An 11,980-nucleotide genomic window follows, 5' to 3' on the forward strand; every position below is an offset into this window, starting at 1 on the left:
ACCACTTGCTTTTAGTGTGCCGCAAGGGAAAGACAAAAGTGTGCTCTGGACCTGTTTCATAAAGGTGTCAATCCCATTCACTAGTACTTCCCTTCATGATTAATCACCTTCTAAAGGATCAACTTCATGATTCCCATCCCATTGAGGGTTACAATTTCAAGAAATAAATTTTAGGGAATATAACTATTAATTGTATAGCAGGAAATTTAGCTATAATTATTGCTACTGGAATGGCATAATATTGTGATATTAAATTTTACTTATTGATTTCTAATTTACACATAAACTTATTTTTTAAAGATTTATTTATTTATTTAAAAGTCATAGTTTTGGAGAGAGGGAAAGAGTGAGACAGATCTTCTATCCACTGGTGCATGCCACAGATGGCTACCACAGCTGGGGCAGGGCCAGGCTGCAGGGACACAAGTACTTGGGCCATTTTCCGCTTGTTTTCCCAGGCCATTAGCAAGGATCTGGATTGGAAGTGGAGCAGCCAGGACAGGAACTGGTGCCCATATGGGATGCCAACATTACAGGCATATAAAATTAAAATGCAAAATTATGCAACCCTTAGAAAAACCCTAGGTGACCTTGAATCTGATGATGATATTTTTGATACCATAGTAAAAATACGATCTATTAAGAAAGGAATGGATAAATTGGACTTAAACACACATTTATAAAATAAAGCAAATATAACAAACTCTTCTAACCTAAAAGGAACACAGGTAAGAGAAGAAAGAGACAAACCACAGACTAGGAGATATTATTTGCATATTACATCTCTAATGAATGAGCCAACACACAAAGGACTCTTACAACACATACCAAGGTAATAGATTACCCACTGAAGAAATGAACAAAAATATATTAACAGGCACCTCATCAGAAGGTATACAGATGGGGCCGACACTATGGCGCAGCGGGTTAAAGCGGGGGCCTACAGTGCCGGCATCCCATATGGGTGCTGGTTCAACTCCTGGCTGCTTCTCTTCTGATCCAGCTCTCTACTATGGTCTGGGAAAGCAGTAGAAGATGGCCCAAGTCCTTGGTCCCCTGCACCCACATGGGAAACCTGAAGGAAACTCCTGGCTCCTGGCTTCGGATTGGTGAAGCTCTGGCCATTGTGGTCATCTGGGGAGTGAACCTGCAGATGGAAGACCTCTCTCTCTGTCTCTACCTCTCTTTGCAACTCTGTCTTTAAAATAAATAAAATATTTTTTCTTTAAAAAAAGAAAAGGTATACAGATGGAAAAAATACACCCAAAAGGCAAAATATTTATAGGATCTGAAGAGAAATTAGAGTATAATAGCCCTACCACATGACCCAGCCATCCCACTCCTTGGAATTTACTCAAGGGGAATTAAATTTGCAAATAAAAGAGCTATCTGCACCTCAATGTTTATTGCAGCTCAATTCACAATAGCTAAGATATGGAAGCAACCTAAATGCCCATCAACAGAAGACTAGATAAAGAAATTATGGGATAGGCTGGCGCCCTGGCTCACTAGGCTAATCCTCCGCCTTGCGGCGCCGGCACACAGGGTTCTAGTCCCGGTCGGGGCGCCAGATTCTTTCCCGGTTGCCCCTCTTCCAGGCCAGCTCTCTGCTGTGGCCAGGGAGTGCAGTGGAGGATGGCCCAAGTGCTTGGGCCCTGCACCCCATGGGAGACCAGAATAAGTACTTGGCTCCTGCCATCGGATCAGCGCGGTGCACCTGCCGCAGCGCGCCGTCCCCGGCGGCCACTGGAGGGTGAACCAACGCCAAAAGGAAGACCTTTCTCTCTGTCTCTCTCTCTCTCACTATCCACTCTGCCTGTCAAAAACTAAAAAAAAAAAAAAAAAAAAAAAAAAAAAGAAATTATGGGATATATACTCTAAAGAATACTATACAGCACTCAAAAAAAATGAAATCCAGTCATTTGCAACAAAATGGAGGAACCTGGAAAACATCATGCTGAGTGAAATAAGCCAGCCCCAAAGGGACAAATATCATATATTCTCCCTGATCAGTGGCGACTAACTGAGCACCTAAAAGGAAAACTGTAGAAGTGAAACTGATACTGTGAGTAGCCATGACTTGATCAGCCCTTGTCCTGACTGTCAAGGAGAGAAACAGCTTACTATTTTATTTTTTAAGTATTTTCTTTTAGTACTTAATTCCAACACACATTTTTACTTCGGTGTTTAAAGTTAACTGAAAAGTTATCCCTGTTAAAATAAGAGTGGCAATAAGAGAGGGAGATGCATAGTTCAGCACACACTCACTTGGACTTACCCGTAATGGTAGAATTGGAAACATGCCATGGGACTCCAAATCCAATTAAGGTGGCATGTACCAATGCTATCTTACCAGTTAAAGTGATCAGATTCAGTTCATAATTGATCATTAAGATTGGTTTAAGTGTCAAAGGGATCACATAAGACCAATGTCTGCTAATAGTAATTAATAGAATTAAAAAGAAGAGAACAGCCCAACATGGGAAGTGAGATACACAGCAGACTCATAGAATGGCAGATGTCCTAAGCAGCACTCTGGCCTCAGAATCAGCTCTTAAGGCATTCAGATCAGGCTAAAAAGCCCATGAGAGTATCTCAGGCATGGAATGCCAAGACACTCTGGCAAAAAATGAACTAAATGAAAGATCTCTGTAGATGAGATCCTAGTAGGGAGAAGGAGGCATCAAAAATGGAGGTACCTTTCTCTGAAGGGAGGAGACAACTTCCAGTTTGATTATGGCCATGTCTAAATAAGGTCAAAGTTTGTGAACTCAAGAGGCTTCCATAGCCTTGGCAGCTCATGACAAGAGCCCCAGGTGATCACTTACACGATACATAAGAGTGTCAATTGTTAAATCAACAACAGGAGTCTCTGTGAACTTACTCCCTATATAGGATCTCTGTCTTTAATATGCTGTACTATGCAAATTAACGGTAAAACTACTACTCAAACAGTACTTTATACTTTGTGTGTCTGTGTGGGTGCAGTCTGTTGAAATCTTTACTTTGTATATACTAAGTTGATCTTCTGTATATAAAAATAATTAAAAATGAATCTTCATGAAGAATGGGATGAGAAAAGGCATAGGAGATGGGATGGTTTGCAGGCGGGAGGTGGTTATGGGGGAAAATTCACTATAATCCAAAAGTTGTACTTTCAAAATTTATATTTATTAAATAAAAGTTTTCTAAAAATATTTTAAAAAACTCGTAAAACAATACTCAATATTCTATGACATTAGTCATTTGTAAATTAAAATGGGGTAGCTATGGAGATGACTGTTGTGGTGGCCGACAAGGCTATGATTGGGGCAGCTACCAGAGCTGTGGCAGGGACCATGGGGGCTTCCGAGGGGCTCGGGTCGTGGGGACAGAGGCGGGTTTGGCCCTGGCAAGATGGACTCCAGGGGTGACCACAGACAGGATCGCAGGAAGAGGCCGTATTAGTCTGGCTCCTGACTGAGGTTCTGGAGCGGCTTTTCCTCTGTACCAAGTGTTACCCTCGTTATTCTGTAACCTTCCAATTCCTGATGGCCCATGGATTTTTGTGTTGGACTGTGTAATTGTAACCATAACTGGTTCCCATTAAAAAACCATCGTTTTAGTTAAAAAAAAAAAAAAAAAACAGCAAAGAGATACTTCGTATATCTGTTTGAACAGCTAAAATCAGTAACACTGACAGCATCAAATAGATGTGGATGAGAAATAACAATTAGTCATTGCCATTCTTCATTAAGATCCATTTTTAAATATCTTTATATACAGAAGATGAATAGTATATACTAAGTAAAGATTTCAAAGTTTGCACCCACACAGACACACAATATAAATACTGTTTGAAGACTAGTTTTACCATTAATTTTCACAGTACTACACATTAAAGATAGAGATGCAAGCCAGTTTGCCAATTCCTTACGAAGTTAAAAATAGCCCTACCATAAGCATCCATCAAGTATACTTCTAAACATTTTTATTTTTTAACTTTTATTTAGCAGATATAAATTTCCAAAGTACAGTTTACGAATTACAATGGCTTTTTCTCCCCCCGATAACTTCCCTCCCACCCACAACGCTCCCATCTCCCGCTCCCTCTCTCATTCCATTCATATCAAGATTCATTTTCGATTATCTTTATATACAGAAGATCAATTAAGTATATATTAAGTAAAGATTTCATCAGTTTGGCCCCACACGGAACACGAATTACCAAATACTGTTTGAGCACCAGTCATATCATTAATTCACATTGAACTACACAAAGAAATCTGCCCACCTCAGGCTGATGTGACCAATGGCGTCATTTGGGAAGTGACTCTGTGGCCAATGGCCCTTTTAGTCTATGGCCATACCACCCTGAACGCGCCCGATCTCGTCTGATCTCTGAAGCTAAGCAGGGTCAGGCCTGGTTAGTACTTGGATGGGAGAACTACACATTAAGAACAGAGATCCTACATGGGGAGCAAGGGCACAGTGACTCCTGTTGTGGACTTAACAAATTGACACTCTTGTTTATGGCATCAGCAATCTGCCCAGGCTCTAGTCATGAGTTGCCAAGGCCAAGGAAGCCCTCTGAGCTTACCGACTTTGATCTTATTTCGACAAGGCCATAGTCAAAGTGGAAGTTGTCTCCTCCCTTCAGAGAAAGGTACCTCCTTCTTTGATGGCATGTTCTTTCCACTGGGATCTCACTTTTCCACTGGGATCTCACTTGCAGAGATCTTTCATTTAGGTGTTTTTTTTTTTTTTTTTTTTTTTTTTTTTTTTTTTTTTCCAGAGTGTCTTGGCTTTCCATGCCTAAACTACTCTCATGGGCTCTTCAGCCAGATCCGAATGCTGCAAGGGCCCATTCTGAGGCCAGAGTGCTGTTTAGGACAACTGCCATTCTATGAGTCTGCTGTGTATTCTGTTTCCCATGTTAGATTGTTTTCTCCCTTTTTAATTCTATCAGTTAGTATTAGCAGACACTAGTCTTGTTTATGTGATCCCTTTGACTCTTAGAGCTATCATTATGGTCTATAGTGAGCTGAAATTGATCACATAGTCTAATGAGGTGGCATTGGTACATGCAACCTTGATGGGATTATATTGGACTCCCCTGGCAAATTTGTAACTCCACCAATTGGGGCAAGTCAGCTTAAGCATGTCCCAAATTGCACATCCCCTCCCTCTCTTATTCCCACTCTTATATTTAACAGCCATCACTTTTCAGTTACCTTTAAGCACCTAAGAATAATTGTGTGTTAATTACATAGCTCAACCAATGGTATTAAATAGAACAAAAATACTGAAAGGGATATAGTATTAAATTGTACATCAACAGTGATGATAAGGGCTGATCAAGTCATTTTTCTCATAATGTCCATTTCACTTCATCAGGTTTCCTTTTTGAAGCTCAGTTAGTTGTCACTGATCAGGGCAAACATATGATATTTGTCCCTCTGGGACTGGCTTATTTCACTCAGCATAATGTTTTCCAGGTTCCTCCATTTTGTTGCAAATGACCGGATTTCATTGTTTTTGACTGCTGTATAGTATTCTATAGAGTACATGTCCCATAATTTCTTTATCCACTCTACTGTTGATGGGCATTTGGGTAGAGTCCAGGTCTTAGCTATTGTGAATTGAGCTGCAATAAACATTAAGGTTCAGCCAGCTTTTGTGTTTCCCAATTTAATTTCCTTTGGCTAAATTCCAAGGAGTGGGATGGCTGGGTTGAATGGTAGGGTTATATTCAGTTTTCTGAGAAATCTCCAGACTGACTTCCATAGTGGCTTTACCAGTTTGCATTCCCACCAACAGTGGGTTAGTGTCCCTTTTTCACCACACCCTCACCGGGATCTGTTGTTGGTAGATTTCTGCATGTGAGCCATTCTAACTGGAGTGAGGTGAAACCTCATTGTGGTTTTGATTTGCATTTCCCTGATTGCTAGTGATGCTGAACATTTTTTCATGTGTCTGTTGGCCATTTGGATTTCCTCTTTTGAAAAATATCTATTGAGGTCCTTGGCCCATCTCTTAAGTGTGTTGTTTGTTTTGATGTTGTGGAGTTTCTTGGTCTCTTTGTAGATTCTTGTTATTAACCCTTTATCTGTTGCATAGTTTGCAAATATTTTTTCCCATTCTGTAGGTTGCCTCTTAACTTTCCTGACTGTTTCTTTTGAAGTACAGAAACTTCTCAGTTTGATGCAATGCCAAATGTTAATTTTGGGTTTGACTGCCTGTGTTTCCAGGGTCTTTTCCAAGAAGTCTTTGCTTGTGCCTATATTTTGCATGGTCCCTCCAGTGTTCTCTAATATTTTGATGGTCGTAGATTTAGGTCTTTAATCCATGTTGAGTGGATTTTTTGAGCAACATGCTGCTGAATGAACACTGGGTCATAGAAGAAATCAAAAGAGAAATCAAAAACTTTCTGGAAGTAAATGAGGACAACAGCACAACATATCAAAACTTATGAATACATCAAAAGCAGTGCTAAGAGCAAAATTTATAGCAATAGGTGCCTACATCAAGAAATTGGAAAGGCACCAAATAAATGAGCTTTCAATGCATCTCAAGGATCTAGAAAAACTGCAGCAAACCAGACCCAAATCTAGCAAGAGAAGAGAAATAATTAAAATCAGAGCAGAAATCAATAGGAGCGAATCCAAAAAAACATTACAAAAAATCAGCCAAACGAGGAGGTGGTTCTTTGAAAAATAAACAAAATTGACACTCCATTGACCCAACTAACTCAAAAAAAAGAGAAAAGACTCAAATCAATAAAATCAGAGATGAAAAAGGAAACATAACAACAGACACCACAGAAATAAAAAGAATCATCAGAAATTATTACAAGGACTTGTATGCCAGCAAACAGGGAAAACTATTAGAAATGGATAGATTCCTGGACACATACAACCTACCTAAATTGAACCAGGAAGACATAGAAAACCTAAACAGACCCATAACTGAGTCAGAAATTGAAACAGTAATAAAGGCCCTCCCAACAAAGAAAAGCCCAGGACTAGATTGATTCACTGCTGAATTCTACCAGACATTTAAAGAAGAACTAACTCCAGTTCTTCTGAAACTATTCAGAACAATTGAAAAAGAGGGAATCCTCCGAAATTCTTTCTATGAAGCACCATCACCTTAATTCCTAAGCCGGAGAAAGAAGCATCATTGAAAGAAAACTACAGATCAATATCCCTGATAAACATAGATGCAAAAATCCTCAATAAAATTCTGGCCAATAGACTGCAACAACACATCAGAAAGGTCATCAACCCAGACCAAGTGGGATTTATCCCTGGTATGCAGGATGGTTCAAGGTGCACAAATCAATCAATGTGATACACCACATTAACAGACTGCAGAAGAAAAACCATATGATTATCTCAATAGATGCAGAGAAAGCATTCTATAAAATTCAACACCCTTTCATGATGAAAACTCTAAGCAAACTTGGTATGGAAGGAACATTCCTCAAGACAATCAAAGCAATCTATGAAAAATCCACGGCCAGCATCCTATTGAATGGGGAAAAGTTGGAAGCATTTCCACTGAGATCTGGTACCAGACAGGGATGCCCACTCTCACCACTGCTATTCAATATAGTTCTGGAAGTTCTAGCCAGAGCTATTAGGCAAGAAAAAGAAATTTAAGGGATACAAATTGGGAAGGAAGAACTCAAACTATTCCTCTAAATGATTCTTTATTTAGGGGATCCAAAGAACTCTACTAAGAGACTATTGAAACTCATAGAAGAGTTTGGCAAAGTAGCAGGGTATAAAATCAATGCACGAAAATCAACAGCCTTTGTATACACAGGCAATGCCATGGCTGAGGAAGAACTTGTTAGATCAATCCCATTCACAATAGCTACAAAAACAATCAAATACCTTGGAATAAACTTAACCAAGGATATTAAAGATCTTTACTATGAGAATTACAAAATCTTAGAGAAAGAAATAGAGGAGGATACCAAAAAATGGAAAAATCTTCCATGCTCATGGATTGGAAGAATCAATAATATCAAAATGTCAATTCTCTCAAAAGCAATTTATAGATTCAATGTGATACCAATCAAAATACCAAAGACATTCTTCTCAGATCTGGAAAAAATGATGCTGACATTCATATGGAGAAACAGGAGACCTCAAATAGCTAAATCAATCTTGTACAACAAAAACAAATCCAGAGGCATCACAATACCAGATTTCAGGGCATACTACAGGGCAGTTGTAATCAAAACAGCATGGTACTGATACAGAAACAGATGAATAGACCAGTGGAACAAAATAGAAACACCAGAAATCAATCCAAAAATCTACAGCCAACTTATATTTGATCAAGGATCCAAAACCAATCCCTGGAGCAAGGATAGTCTATTCAATAAATGGTGCTGGGAAAATTGGATTTCCACGCGCAAAAGCATGAAGCAAGTCTCCTACCTTTTGCCTTCTAAACTTTTAAAAAAATGTGTTGGAAACTTATCCATGGGCTGCCACTGTGGCTTAGCAGGTAAAGCTGCTGCCTATAGTGCCTGCATCCCATATGGGCTCGGTTCAAGTCGTGGCTGCAGTATAGAATCAGATAATATTATAATTTCAAACCTTATTTTATATGTGAATTCAATAGCATCATTTCACTTTATAGTTTTATACTAAAATGTTGTTAAAAGGTAATTTATGGGTGTGTCAAAATTTATTATTTCTTTTTTTAAAAGATTCACTTATTTATTTTAAAGTCAGAGTTACAGAGAGAGAGAAAGGGAGACAGAGAGAGGTCTTCCATATGACAGTTCACTCCAGAATTGGCCTCAATGGCCTGAGCTGTGCTGATCCGAAGTCAGGAGCCAGACTTCTTTTGGGTCTCTCACAAGGGTGCAGAGGTCCAAAAACTTGGACCATCCTCCACTACTTTCCTAGGCCACAGCAGAGAGCTGAATTGGAAGTGGAGCAGCCGGGTCTCGAACTGGTGCCCATATTGGATGCCAGTGCCTCAGGCAGCCATTTATTATTTCAATCACTTTTGTTCATATTTGCTAGCTGGATACATCATCTACATCCCATGTAATGTTTCAAGTTTGGAAAATACTTGTGAAAATAAATCTCTTGTAGAAATAGCATTCTTATAGGAGACAAAAACATAAATATGCAAATATGAATAATGACTTGAGAAACATATAAAATCAAATTACCTATGAACAACTGGCCAATATAATATATACAGCATAATACTGTGCTGGGTTATAGATCATCCTAATACACATGATACACAAAGAATATATATTATGATCAGAGTATCAGATTAACTGATATATACAGATTGTTTTCATAGATTTAATGAATGACAGATGGGAAAAATTAAGATAAAAAGTGTCTTTGATGGAAATGTAATGATATTTTTTCTTGGCATCACTGTCTAAACAATATAGGTTAAAGACATTTTACCTAAAATCTGTACTGCAGTATTTATTAGAACTAATCTAGTAATGATTTGAAGTATTCAGGGGATAGACCTTTTGATGCTACTGTTTGGACACTGGTTGCGGTGACACCGTCTTTTATTGGAGAGCTTGGATTCAAGTCCTGGCTCTGTTCTTGATTCTAGCTCTCTCCTAATACAAACCCAGAAAGTAAGTAGCCTCAAATAGTTGGGTCCCTGCCATCCATGTCAGAATCTGATTAATTTCTCAGCTGCTGGTTACTTCTGGTTTGGTACCAGCTCAGTCCCAGTGATTGCAGCATTTGGGTAGTGAAATAGTGAATGGGATGTCTAACTTTTTAACTCTTTTTCTCTCTAACTTTGTCTTTAAGATCAACAAAAATGAATTAATACAATTTTTAAAAATCAATCCAAAAAGTATATTGGATGATATGCATTAGTTATATGTAAGTATTACATTATTTTACGTGAGTGACTTGAATATTCCTTGGCTTGGATCACATAGAATAATATTCTGTGAATACAGAGGAGCAGCTGCATATGACACACAAAAGTTACACACGGATTAGGAGAAGATGGCGGAATAGAGAGGGAGGGAGCACAGCGAAGCTCCACTAAGGGAAGGTTCAAAGAGGGATGAAAATTTGTAGTTTTTAAGCCCTTCCTCAAACTGGGGTGTTAGGGTGGACACATGAGGAGGACGCGGACGCCTGAGACTCAGGACACCAGCAGGAGCGTGTACGCACCAGCGCTGGAAGCCGAGGTGAGACGGGGCACTCGCCCAGCACCGCAGCACAGCTGCCGCCGCCCCTCCCCCAACACATCCTGGGACGGACACTGAGACATGCACGACTGAGTGGGGGAGGAAATAGAAAACGGAACAGAGTGAGTGGCGCCGGCGGAGAGAGTGCACGATTCAGGGACACTAACTGAGAGACTGAGTAAGCCAGTATCTCTTGGCGCCTGCCCGGAGCTCCAGTGGGCGGGAAGCAGCCATTTTGTTTGTTTACATTCGGGCTTAAAGGAGAACTATCTTTGCCTCCACACTAACCTTCAGAGGCGGAGCCCAAAGGTGGAACTGAGGGTGCTCCAAGGAGGGCAGCCCGAAGCCCTGAGACCAGACTACTCAAGTTACTGAATAGTGCCTCCTGGTGGGGAAAAAGCACAGGATCCAGAGCTGCAGTGGGCAGAGAGCAGCCATCCTGTCTGTTTACCTGCGGGCTGTGTAGAGCAGCCTGGTTACACAGGATATTGGTAGAGACTCACAGCAGCCTATAGTAGAGGGAAATCAACCTGAAAAATCACCCAGATGGAATGCCTAAAAACAAAACCAAAAACCAAAAAAAACATAGAAGATAATATAAATTTGCCAATGGAGCAGGCTAAACCAACCATAACAGAGGCAGAAGAAGAAGAAGTTGAAAACATGCCAGAAAAAGAATTCAGAAAATTAATAATCAGAATACTTAGAAATAATGAGAAACAGTGTCAAGAGCTGAATGAAAAACAAGCCCAAGGATTAGAGACCTTAAAGAGAAGCCAGAATGAGATACTAGAACTGAAAAACTCAATTCACCATATAAAAAACACCGTGGAATCCCTCGGAAATCGAGCAGATGAAATAGAAGACCGAATATCAGAATTCGAAGACAAACTTCCAGAAATAATACAGTCAGTTCAATCGCAGGAAGAAGAAATTAAAAAAAATAAAAAAACACGGTCGGAGACCTACAAGATTCAATCAAACGGTGTAATGTTCGGATAATAGGAGTCCCTGAGGGGGTGGAAAGAGAGAATGGATTAGATGGTGTCTTCAACGAAATAATATCAGAAAACTTTAAACAAAGGCAGCTGGATAACAACACACAAATACAACAGATAACCAGGACCCCGAACAGAGTAGACCAGAAGAGAAATTCACCACAACACATTGTGGCAACACTCAGTTCAGTGACACACAAAGAACAAATCCTAAAATGTGACAGAGAAAAGTGACAAATCACATTCAGTGATAAGTCAATCAGACTCACCCCAGACTTCTCATCGCAAACACTACAGGAAAGGAGACAATGGCATGATCTATTTCAAGTTTTAAAAGACAAACAATGCCAACCTAGAATACTATATCCTGCAAAGCTATCATTTGTGAATGAAGGGGAAATAAAGATCTTCCACGACAAACAGAAACTGAAAGAATTTGTATCCACGCATCCAACCCTACAACACTTGCTCAAAGACGTGCTGCACACAGAAATACAAAAACAAGAACTTCACTGCAAAAAAAAGCGAATGTAGAGTAACCCACAAACAAAGTTCAAAATACATAAACAGCTCGTTTCAGGAAACATGAAGGGGAAAAGACAGTACTTAACAGTAATCACATTGAATGTGAATGGTCTTAATTCCACGACAAAGAGGCACAGACTAGCGGATTGGATAAAACAAGAGGATCCAACTATATGCTGCCTTCAGGAGACACACCTCATCAGCAAAGATGCACGCAGACTGAAAGTGAAAGGATGGAAAAAGATACTCCAAGCTAATGGAAATC

Source organism: Oryctolagus cuniculus, chromosome 9, assembly GCF_051225735.1.
Source record: "Oryctolagus cuniculus isolate XC-2025 breed Fujian yellow rabbit chromosome 9, ASM5122573v1, whole genome shotgun sequence".
NCBI lineage: Eukaryota > Metazoa > Chordata > Mammalia > Lagomorpha > Leporidae > Oryctolagus > Oryctolagus cuniculus.